This window comes from Vicia villosa, linkage group LG6 (assembly GCF_029867415.1).
Source record: "Vicia villosa cultivar HV-30 ecotype Madison, WI linkage group LG6, Vvil1.0, whole genome shotgun sequence".
NCBI lineage: Eukaryota > Viridiplantae > Streptophyta > Magnoliopsida > Fabales > Fabaceae > Vicia > Vicia villosa.
Genome location: NC_081185.1, coordinates 2,039,353 through 2,052,185, shown reverse-complemented (window position 1 = coordinate 2,052,185; position 12,833 = coordinate 2,039,353). Strand labels below are relative to the sequence as shown.

The window sequence follows — 12,833 nt, the reverse complement described above, 5'->3', positions numbered from 1 at the left end:
AAACTACCATAGCTAGAGATTAAATATTTGCTAGAAATTCAAGTAAGATTGAGATTACTCTACTATGTGTGTATATTGATTAAAGTGCAGAGAGGGGTCCTCACCCTCCTGTAGTTTTTTTTTTTTGTAATCAAGATATATAGATAAGAGAACTAAGGGTTCTCGAAAGCCGAATACAACAACGAAACGAGATTATCTCGCACAAAAAAGGAAATTATAGACCAATTGTAACTATGAAAGGAATAGTATAGGATCCCTACTAAATTCATAGAAACTACAATTGGGATAAGTAATCTCCCCAATGAAAGACCACCTCCACAACAAGGTTTTAATCTCCCTCCTGTAGGTTGATTTGCCATTGTTTTGTTGTTCATGAATTTCTTGTGTGTCTATGAAAAATTCATGATATATATTATGTTGATGTATGGATTTCATGCTCTAAAATTATGCTAAATTTGTACATGACATGTGTTTAGAATTCTAAGAGATTATAAAAGGGTGCAATGAGAAATTGCCTAAGTTTTCTCATTATGGTTGTCAAACCTCGAAAGCTCGTCACTCTTTCTTTCTCTCCGGTCTGTGCTTCATTTCCTTTTGGAATTTCAATTTACAGATTCTTCTCTCAGAAACAGCAACGCCGTCTCTCAAGAAGAACGCTCTCCCAACAAACAGGTATAACCTATCAAGTTAATAACAAGTACACTTTTGCTGCTGTTTAATAAAAAGCCAAATAATTTATAGTTTTGTCTTATTTTTAATACAAATTCCTTTCAACTTAGGACAATACATCTATCAGAAAGAACATTTTTTCTTATTATCTTCATTCCAAGAAATTTTCATTTTTTTCTTGTTATATATTGTTGATCACCATTTTAGGAAAATAAGAATAATCTTCAACATCATCCCACACTTCTTCTCTTTGTGCTTCAAGATGTGCTTGCATACGAATTTTTCAAATCATAATATTCACCACAGAAGAAATGAGGCTTATTGTTGCTACCACCGCCTCTAAAAATTGAAATCACGGAAGCCATTTTCTAGATCTTAGGAACAAGTTATCTACAACGTGCTCTGATGTAAAATATAAGTATACAATGTAATCTAAGAGGGGGAGAGTTAGATTATCGATACTTTCTCGATTTTAAGACAATAACTTGTGTGTTTTTATTTTTATTTATGCTTTTAGAAGAACTTTGAATACTAAAGTGCAGAAAAAATAAATGCGATAAAGTAAATTAACATAAGAAATTGTTTGTTGCAAGCTTGATTTTAAAAAATTGTTTAGGCAGGGGCAACATGACAATGAATTGTTTATTATGATAACGAATTGTAGTGACAATGAACTTACTGAATTTTTAGCATTTTGATAGAAAAATTGATAAATCATGGTGTTTTTTTTTTAAATTCAGTATGTCTTTCTACCCACCGGTTTTTTAAAAAAATTAGGTAAATTTCTACTAATTTTTTTTAATACACTTTGAGATTTTTCAATTCATGCCAATTTTTAATAGAATACTTTGCGCCCTCTTTTAATAATAAAAGTTTGACAAAGATAATTTGATACATAATAAAAAGTTATTAGAATGCAGATAAAAATATCTCTCACTTATTTTAAGGTCCACTTCAGGTTAGTTAATGTTTTTTTGGTTAAAAAGTTAAAAAACACTTAATCCTATTTTTTTTATTAAAGCTGCCCAAACCTCAAAAACTCGTCACTCTTTCTTTTTCTCGGGTCCGTGCTTTATCTCCCTTTGGAATTTCCATTTACTGATTCTTCTATCAGAAACAACAACGCTCCTCCAGCAAACAGGTATAACCTATCGATTAAATAACAAGTTGTTTTACTTTCTTACGACCCTACAACACACACAAACAAGCCATGCACGCACTCAAAGGAATGTGTCTTCTTTGGTTACTCACCAACACACAGAGGTTATAAGTGTCTTGATTCCAGTGGGAAATTGTCAGCTCTAAAGATGTTATGTTTAATGAGACTAGGCTTCCTTACACTTGCCTATTTTCTTCACACCCTCACATTCACTCTATATCGATCCAGTCTTGTCCCTACACACTCTCTTACTTCCACCTTTAATCATGATTCACCACCATCTTTACCTCTGTAGTCCCCTAATCCTAACTATGCTGAAACTGTCTCTCCTTCTGTTAATGCCCAATCACCATGAGAATCCCCCAACTTAGCTGCTTCTTCTATTCTAGAACCTTCCCACACTAGTCCTAATGCTTCATCTCCACATATGTATGTTCAAGTGTCTGAATACCCAATAATTGGAAGGAGCATAGTACATTAGGATTATACATGGGAGGTGACAAAGTATCTTCGCTCCACCTCACTTTAGGCACCGTCAGATTCATCCAAACTTATTGTCATCAGCGCAAAAAAGAAACTGCTAGAGATCTAGAGTAACCACCTTCCCTGTCTTCAATAATTTGGTAACAAAAATATAAGATGGTTTGAAGAAGTGGTAGAACAATTTTGACCCCACATCACCAATAGCAGTGACTCCTCCTCCAGCAACTTTTTTGTGTTTGAGATTGTTAGTGAGTTTTGTCTTCCTCTCCACTTCTTCTTCATTTTCAACTTCTTTTCTTCTCTTAATGAATCAATTTGCAATATTTTTATCATGTATTGATTATCCCTCAAGAAAAAGGTTATGTATAGTAGTCATGGTTTTCAACTGAATCGTCGCAACATCCAGGTTTTTGTGGTCTTTGTAACCGCAATTATGGTAGCATCAGCTCAAATTCTATAAAATTATTTATAATATCAAAAATCACAACATATATCCATAATTTCAGTTTTTAAACCTTGGTAGTGGTAGTTAGAGGGGCGTGGTCACACATGTTATGTTGATGGTGAAAGGTTGTCTATTGGATGAGATGATAGGATCGATATAAAAAAATTTTGAATGCTAGTAGTACAAACGGAATGGTGTCATGGCCATGAGCATAGAAAATGTGATGAGTTTTTCTTTTGGCATTGTTAAGTATGAGAGATCAATGAGAGTATAGTTTGATAATGGAACAATTAAAATGTTGATGAGTTGTAAATTGTGACGAAGGATCTTGTTTACTACCATACTCTAGTTGTTAGACTATGCTAGGTTAAGTTCTAGATCTAAGTAGTAGCAAAAGAAATAGACATAAAAACAAACTTGAACTTTCTTATCTTCTTAGCAATTCGCAATTACAATATAAATAGCTAGGATTATACCTACTAAATAAGACATGGGCCAAGATACTTATAGAAAGTTAAATTAAATAAAATATTGCTAACTACACCCTCTTTTATTAATAAAAATCTTTAAGAAGAACTGATGTTTTCTTTTCTCTAGTGGGCATGTCCTTATTCTTATTAATACTCATGGGCTCGTTAAGAACCTTGTCCTCAAGGTTCACAATTGAGGAATTCGTTGGAATGAAAGGTCGTGGGTGAATAGTAGTTGGAATTGGGCTTCTGGCAGAAAAGTATTTAATTGGGCCAGGTAAGACAAGTGAATGGTTAGGGTTGGGAGAAGGATTAGTGGGGCACGTGGCGGCATGAGAAGCAGCCGCAGAAAGGGTTAGGGAATCTAGCTGGTTGTGTGGTTTACGAGAAAAAGTGGGGGTAGGTGGAAGATCACACGAAGGGTTAAATGGCGGAAAATTGTCTTGAGCCGTGTGAGGGGAAAACGCGTCAGTAGAGGTTGGCCCAACATGTACTTGAGTAGTGGGAGAAGTATCGTTGGAACGTGAAGTCTTATTGAGACTTGAAGTGTTGGAAACAATTAGATCCTTATAAGTCTATATTTTAATGTGATACCTTGTTCTTTGAAAAATGCTTTCCAAAAGGTACTGAGGAACAAGGGGTCCTGATCTGAAACAATAAATTTAAGGTGACCCTGAAGGCGGGCGATGTCAACTGTGAAACGTTTGGCAAGATCTTGTGCTGTGAAATGAGAAGGCATGGCAATGAAATGAGCATATTTGGTGAGACGATTGCAAATGACCCAGATTGTCGAATGACCAAAAGAGTTGGGTAAGTGGGAGATGAAGTCCACGGAAATATCCTCCCACACCCGTTTTGGTACAAGTAACGACTACACTAATCCTTTCTTTTTCTTAGTTAAATACTTGTTGTGTTGGCAAATGTCACACTGCTTAATCAAAGTCTTGGCTTCTTTGTAAATACCGACCAACAAAAAGATGTAGAGATACGAGCCAAAGTTGCCTTGAGTCCAGAGTGTCATGCAGTTGGTGTAGCATGGAATTCCTGAAGAATATTAAAACGGAGTCGTTCTATGTCGGGTATGGAGATTTTCTCTTTGTAGAATAGTAGGCCATTAGAAAAATTGTAGGGTATTTGATCACTCTCGCTGACTAGAAGTTTTCTAATAACATTTTGTCCCGCTTTATGTTTGGCATAACATTTGCGCAAAGTGGAAAGGAGGTCTGGAATTGGTGAAGAGATTGACAGTAATAAGGGTTCAGCCGTGGTGTATTTCCTACTCAAGGCGTCTACTACCAAATTTGATTTGCCAGGTTTGTAAAAAATCTTAAAGTGAAATCCTTGCAACTTAGTTGCCCATTTATGTTGTTCAGGAGTTGGAATGTGTTGGAGCAACGATTTACGTAGGCTTGTTTGATCCGTATAGATGTGAAACTCTTGCCTTATAAGATACTAACGCCACTTTTTCAATGATTTTGTGATAGCAAACATCTCACGGACGTAGACGGAAGATACTTGCATTCGTGGGCACATCTTCTTGCTGAAGAAAGCGATATGGTCGCCATCCTGAGATAAAACAACATTAATAGCTACTCCCGAAGCATCAGTTTCAAGTATAAATTTCTTTGTAAAATTAGGCAGAGTTAAGACCGACATGTCGGTCATTTTTCTTTGTAATGTTGTAAAGGTTGCGGTCTCATCTGTACCCCAAACAAATTTAGTGGAACGCAAAAGATCGGTGAGGGGAGTGACGAGTGAGGCATAAAGACAAATAAAACGACGATAAAAACGTGTTAGACCCAAAAACCCGCGAAGTGCTGTGAGCGAACGTGGTTGAGGCCATTCTAAAATGGCCTTCAAGATCAGGTGCAACAGTGCCAACAAAAATCATCTGGCCTACGTAATTAACTTTACCCCACTGTAAATACGCACTTAGATAGTTTCACAACAAAGACATTGGACTGTGTAATACGGTAAACTGACTTTATATCGAAATGTCGCGGTAAGCAAGAGTCGCCATCGACTTTTATTTTATCCAAACAAGTTAGAAAGGCTAAAAGAAACAGAAAAAAACCTTTTAAGGAAATCTGAGTTCGGGGGGTATTTTATGCAAAGGGAAGGTGTAAGGCACCCTTTGCATCCATGGTTTTCCATGGGCTCTTAATTGCTTTGCTTGCTTTTGTTTTCAGAAAATGTAGATGAAAGAGATAGGGACTTTAGCTTGTAAATAAGCGTTGCCCTTTTGAAGAATTTTGAGAAAGAATATAGCAAGAGGTTTAGAGCAAGGCAAAGCAATTAGGGGCAATTACCTTAAACTTAGATGATAGGTCTCTTTTTAGCCTTTCAGGATGAAAGGCTTCCTTGCCATAAGAGGGCAGGAAGCCTTTCGTTTGGAGGTTGAAGGGTCATCTCGTTATCATTCGCCCAAAGACTGACCCATGCCATAGAGAGGCAGGTAGTCTAAGAGGAAGGATCCAGAATAGCCTTTCGTAGGCAACCAGAAGATACCTCAGCCTTTTTCGTAGGCAACTTCCGAGGGTCGAGGTCATGTTAGTGTATCGAAGGCAGCATCATTAGGGACCATGACCTTTAATCGAGGCAACATGGCTGAGGTATCCTCGTATTCGAGGGACTGGCTATTCTGCAAAAAATACACAAGGCAAAGGCAACGGGCAACAGGCAACAGACAACAGAGAGGGTTACTCAAAAGTGTGCGTGTGTGCACCAATCACGTGATTCAATTCGGAATATATTATCTTATAATTAAATGACTCTAATTCAGTTCAAGATTGCACTCCCTAAATTACTAACCACGCAATTTAAATAATATAATCACACAAATACGGGGGAGGGAAATTGTAACCAGCGGATCCCTTAATAGGGTTTGATATAAGTAATAATAAAAGCAGAAACATTAGGGTTAGGGTTTAGGGTTACCAACACTCGTAGCTTTGGCGGTCGACAAACCCTGAAAATTGAAAAGAAAGAATAAACAGAAAAAGGGGTGAGTGTATTATTTGTTCGGAGACAATTAGGGTTAACCCTAAAAATGAAAATAATAATAAAAGAAAAAGGGTAAAAGAAACTTAACTTCGTGTTTTTGAAGGTTGATAATTGGAGGTAGCCTGAAGCATTGACTCTGACCATTGAAACATTGGCAATAGAAAAAGAAGGAAATGAATGTAGGAGAAATTCTATGTGCGAGGAAATTAAACCCAAATTAAACAAAATTAAAGGTAAATAATATTAACAAAAAAAGGTTTAGAACTTAGCTTCGTTCTTTTGACGTGGCGCATAGTCGGGGCGTATTCGAGAAGTGAACCTGAAAAAGAGGCATAGAAAAACAAATATTTTTAGTGTAGGGAACGATCGTTGAAAACCCTGATTAGGGTATAAATTGAAAAGAAAAAGAAAATAATTTAATTAATTATTGGTCTGACGACCTAATTAATTAAATCGGGTCGAGAAAATAAAATCGAGCATGAAATATATTCTTAGGAATAAAAGCAAAAACATGTATGAATTTTTTGAAATATTATACATAAAATAAGAAAAAGCAAATAAATACAATTACATAAATATATAATTAAACAAATATATAAATATATAATATATATAATTAAGAAAATAAAATTGATATAAATAATATATAATAAAACAATAATAAATATAAATATGTATATGAAATAAGTGTATAAAATAAATAAATAATTAAATAAATTATATATAAAAGTAAAAAGATTTTATAGTTTTAATTGTTTTATTATTATAGAGAAAAGAAAAAGCAATTAAATGATATATATTAAAATAAATTAATATAAAATAAAAATTTAAATAATTAATTAATTGTTTTATTATATAATTAAAATAAAATAAAAAAAAAATGTTGAAAACTTAGCTGGGATCATGTGTGTCACTTGCATGAGGTTCATGGTGCACCTGCAGCCTTGGGCACGTTGGATCTGGACTTTGAGAAGATCTGATGAGTGTGATGCGAGGGTGTACCCGATGGTTGGTGAGGATGCGTGCGCTGTATCTATCTGCAGGAATATACAGAGAAATGTCTCAAAAAGAACGCAAGAGGCAGGGATCGAACCCATGCCCTTGCACATCAAGAACTTAAGGTGCACTCCTTCTACGCTGGGGCAAGAGCAATGCGCTGTTAATGGATTCGCGCGGATTTAATATATAAAAAAAATGAACGTAATTGAATTCAAAATGCTGCACGCGCCCTTCATCTTCCTCGTTGGGATTTTTAAGAACACAGCAATTTTCGCCCACTCGTGGCCATAGGTATCTCACTCTCCAATCTGCAAATCATCATCAAATAATGCAAAGGAATAATCTAGATTAAATAAAAGACATATTCTGAACACAATGGGACCATTAGTTTTGGACAATTTCGCTTCTATTCAGAACCCCCAATCGGAAGCTCACAAAACCTAGCCATGGTGAGTTCTGGATTCTGCAACGAAACTCAAATTAAAGCATCCAGATATATTGTAAACATGAAAGTGAACGCAAATATACAAGCAAATCACGTTTACAATTTGTGAAATTGCGAAATCGAAAACAACAAAATTCACGCAAACCGTGAGCGTGTGGATGGTGCTTCCGAGTGCTTCAGGCCTTGATCTCGATTGGGAAACGATCCACAATACTCCAGGAACACGTTTGAATCTCTAGCAGCCTCTGATCTTCCTTGCAAACGTGACTGCTATGATGATTTTTTCAGAAACCTGCAACTTGATTAAGGTGCCGAGTTTATCTCCTTGCAGCCAAAAAAAACCTCCCAGGGCTTGAGAATTCTTGTCATTATATAGAGTATCAGTTTAGGTCAAGAATTATGGTTCAAATCTTTGTTATTATGGAGATTGGAGTGTGAGAAATCTTTGATTGAATTTTGATTGCCAACTTTTCCAAATACGTATCATTCTCATCAATTCTATGAACCCAATTCCAAATGATTTGCCCTGGTTTTTATGAAGAGATATTGGTTTTAATTTAAAATTAAATACAATCTTTCATTATTTCTAGTATTTCTTTTAATTTAATTTTGAATTAAAATGATTAAATTCAAAACAAAATAAATAACAAATACTAAAAAATAAATGAAAAAAGCCAATGGATCATGGATGGTTGTTCATGAATTAAGTTTGGGATCAATTATTTGGGCCCATTTGGGAGAAAAATCCATTTTAACCTTCATTTGCTTCATGTATTTCATCAAAATTAACCAACTTTGACAAAGCGTATCTCCCTTGAATTTTAGGATATGGAGGAGTTCTAGGACTTTTTAGAAAGCTCGATATGTCCTTGAACTAGTGTTTTTTTTTGTCTCATGTCAAAATAATTTTCCATGCTCCTTATGTACTCTTTTGAAAAAGATGACTTTTGGTTGACTTTCTGAGCAACTGAGTGACCAATCCCTTGAATTGAGACCTTGATTTGAATTTGAATAGGAGAAATAGTGTGGGCAAATTTTGGGGTATGACAGACTGTAATAACTAAAAGATAACCTGCAAATGAATGAGATGCTTAGTGAAATAAGCACTCTAAATAAGAATATCATCAAAGAAAACTAAGATGAATTTGCATAAATAAGGTCTCAAAAGATCATTCATTGCAGATTGAAAGGTAGATGGAGCATTTGTTAGCCCGAAGGGCATGACTAAAAACTCGTAATGACCGTCGAAAGTTCGAAATGCTGTCTTTTCTGTATCTTCTGATGCCACTCAGATTCATTCTCATGTTCTCACATAAACATGATATATATATATATATATATATATATATATATATATATTGAGAGAGAGAGAGAGAGAGAGAGGCAGGACCCATTGACACTAGGTGTAAGTCTAAAAGACTCACACCAAAACTCAACCGTTAATAGCAATAGATCAAACGGTTTTATAAATAGTCTAATTTTTAGGAGAAAGAATAGGCCTTTTTTTTTAATTTTATTTACTACGACCGTTTGATTAATTCTTGTAAAGATTGAGATTTGGTGTAAGTCTTATATATATATATATATATATATATATATATATATATATATATATATATATATATATATATATATATATATATATATATATATATATGTGTGTGTGTGTGTGTGTGTATGTGTGTGCGCGCGCGTGTTCTATAGTGAATTAAGATGTTGCAATTGATTTTTTTAAGAGAATTCAATAAATAGAATTCATTCTCTATTAATAAATATTCAAGAAAATATTTGTAAATATTTATAATTATTAGTCATATTGGATTTATCATGTTGGTAATTTGTTACATATTTATTTTTAATATTTGCAATTACAAAAAAAATTATATATCAACAATAATCAACTCTTATTGAATAGTTTTGGAATATGAATGAACTTACCCGTGCGGACGCCCGAGTCTTCTACTAGTTTAATTATTCAATATACGTATCTTCCATCCAAGAAATATTGTACAAATCTCCCACACATGATAAAACATTTGTAGGGGATATGTTTCATATGGACGGTAATATCCATAACTACTCTCTCCTCCATTTCCAGTTGTAACCACATTGATACTACTTATATTATTTGTAAGATTTGTTTCAAACATGCTCCCAGCATGGCATGCTTCCACCTAAATCACTTTTTTTTCCCGTCAAATTAAAAAAAAAACATTAAATTCTTTGTTAAATTGAAATAGCAAATTATAATTATAAAATAAAAATTACTCACATAAACTTATAATTTTTTTAAAGGACTTAGACTCATATTTCTGAATCAACTTGGCTGCAAAATCACCCGTCCATAATATGTTGCCTACTATAGTTGTTCAAATAATATTTTACTAAAAGATAAATAAATATTATAAAGTTATATATTTAAAAATATAATATTGTTTAATCAAATGGTTTTTCAATTATTGAAGAGATATTTCAATTAATAATAATGTTATCTATCATCTTAGGAACACCTTGGCCCGAGCATTTAGTTTTATTGAAGAGATAACGGTAATTACCATGGCCCAATAAATATATATGTATCTTAGGAACACCAGCATGAACATTTAGGCCATTTGGTCTATTATATATAGACCCTCGATATGGGCTTTCAAAGTTTTTGGCGATAGTATCATACATCATTACAATGATGTTTTCGTCTCTAAGACCACCATCTTTCAACACATGGTAAGCATGACATACGTCAGAGTAATGCCTATAGTTTGAAAATCCTCTTGAACCAGCAACAATTAAAGCCCATTTGGTCCATGTCCCATCACCATTAGTTCCATTCATCCACGCCATTGATACAATCCAAAATACAACCAAAAACATATTTTCTTTCTTTCCATTTTTTTCTTCAAGTTTTGCAGTTATGAGACTATAACAAAAGAGTTTTTTTTCCCTTCAAGTTTTACAACTATGAGACTGTAACAAAAGATTGGAATGTTAACGTATATATAGATATTAATAAATTTTTTGTCATTTAATTTAATCATGTTGAATTAATATTATTTATCATAGAGGTTCATATTAAAACTTATTCTTTTAGTACATTTTCGATGAAAGCTAATTCATTTCATCATGTAACACATATTTTTAACATAAATAGCTCGTGGCTATGAATATTTTACTTCTATGTATTTAATACTGATAATAAATTGTAGGAAATGGGATTTCGTTTATAACAAAATTGGGCGTTGAGTATGAATATTTCACTCCTATTTTTAACACTAATGATAAATTATTGCAAATGGTATTTCCTTTAGAACAAAATTGGGTGTTAAGTATAAATATTTCACTCCTATTTTTAAAATATGTAATAATAAATTGCAATGCAAGCAAATAACAAAATTTACACATTCCATATCCATATACTTGTAAAACAATAACGTGTTATACTCCCCACTTGTGATAATATAATTCTTTTCATTCTTTTGCTTTATCTTATTTTCACTTTATTAATTCTAATATATGAGATTAAATATGTGGTCATTTTAAATATTTAAATGTTTTTTGAAATTCGTGTCGGATGAATTTTAAGTCTTTTCATACTTTTATTTTTTAATATGGAAGTTAAATTTTCTAATTTTCACTTTATTGATTCTTTTTACTATAAATCAAAATATATGCAATTAACTCGCATAAACAATAAATGTTGATTATTTTTAATATATAAATATATTTTATACCAATCTAAAATATGACTAAGTATTAGATAAATAATAATTTTAAATTTCAAAAATAATATATATATATATATATATATATATATATATATATATATATATATATATATATATGTGTGTGTGTGTGCGTGTGTGTGTGTGTGTTTGTCTGTGTATATATATGTGTGTGTGTTTGTCTGTGTGGGGTAGAGCTGTCAAAATGGGCCGAAGCCCATGGGTCGGCCCATCAGGGCCAAAAATAGTTAGGGCTTGGGCCTTTTTTTGGAGCCCATTTGCATCCGGGCCTTTTTAAGCCCGGCCCTAAAAAGCCCTAAAAAATATGGGCCGGCCCGTATGGGCCATGGGTAGCCCGCCATCCCAAAAATATTAAAATGTTTAATATAACTAGAAATTATCCTTTCCTAATTCATAAGGGAATGCTATAAATAATTTGCGTACTATGTATTTTATTTTTTTTTTGGTATTATTATAAAGGTATAAATATCAAACAAAAGTTGATGGTTTGACTTAATTTCAAACTAAAAGGTTTCATCCTACTATAATTATGTAGGTAGTATAAAAAAGACATCATGACGTAAATAAGGTTGAAATGAGATTTAAAAAGTTATGATGTAATTTTTTATGGTAGGATAGAGTAAGTACAAATGATATATATAACAATTTGCTATAAAATAATATCCCTTCAATCTAATTAAAATTGTTATAAAATTTTATAACAGTTTATTGTTATTATTGTTATAAAATTATAATTGTCATGAATATTTATATCTTAAAATTTGATGGAACAAGTTATTTAATTTTGTGTGCTACATTGGATAATTTCTTATGTATTTTGAATAGTTGAAATTAAGGTAATATGTTGTTTTACATTTTAATTGTAACTTATATAGATTATTTAGAAATCATAATTTTAGATATGAAAATCAATATATAAGTATTATTGCATATGCATGGTTATTAAAAAAATAAGCTGAAAATTTTGTTTTTTTTTTAAATAGGCCCGTTTAGGGCCTGAGCCCATTTAGGGCCGAATAGCCCGCAACCCAGATAAGGTTGCGTCTGGATAGTAAAAACGGAGCCCATTTAAAAATGGGCTTTTTAGGCCCGGCCATGAAAAGCCCAAGGCCCGCATGGGTCAGCCCGTTTAGAGCCGGGTAGCCCATTTTGACAACTTTAGTGTGGGGTATCATCTGGTTCAAGTCTTGTGTTGAGCACTTTGTCACTCCTTCCGGATAATTAAGCTCCATATCTTCTCTAAGAATTGAGAAAATATATTTAACATTTACCCCCGTATAATCCTAAAATAAATATTTGAAATCATATAAGCATAGTATATACCTTGGAAAAACCATATAAAATAAATATAAAATATATATATATATATATATATATATATATATATATATATATATATAGATATATATATATATATATA

General features: G+C 32.9%; 1 long non-coding RNA gene across 1 annotated transcript; it reads right to left on the bottom strand.

Moving 5' to 3' along the window:
• Positions 1-142: 142 nt before the first annotated feature.
• LOC131608726 (uncharacterized) lies at positions 143-10,047 on the bottom strand. Its single transcript, XR_009285785.1, has 3 exons — positions 9,946-10,047; positions 9,612-9,855; positions 143-8,745 (listed from the first exon to the last, which is right to left on the bottom strand). It is a non-coding gene; the product is annotated as an uncharacterized LOC131608726 (long non-coding RNA).
• Positions 10,048-12,833: the final 2,786 nt, after the last annotated feature.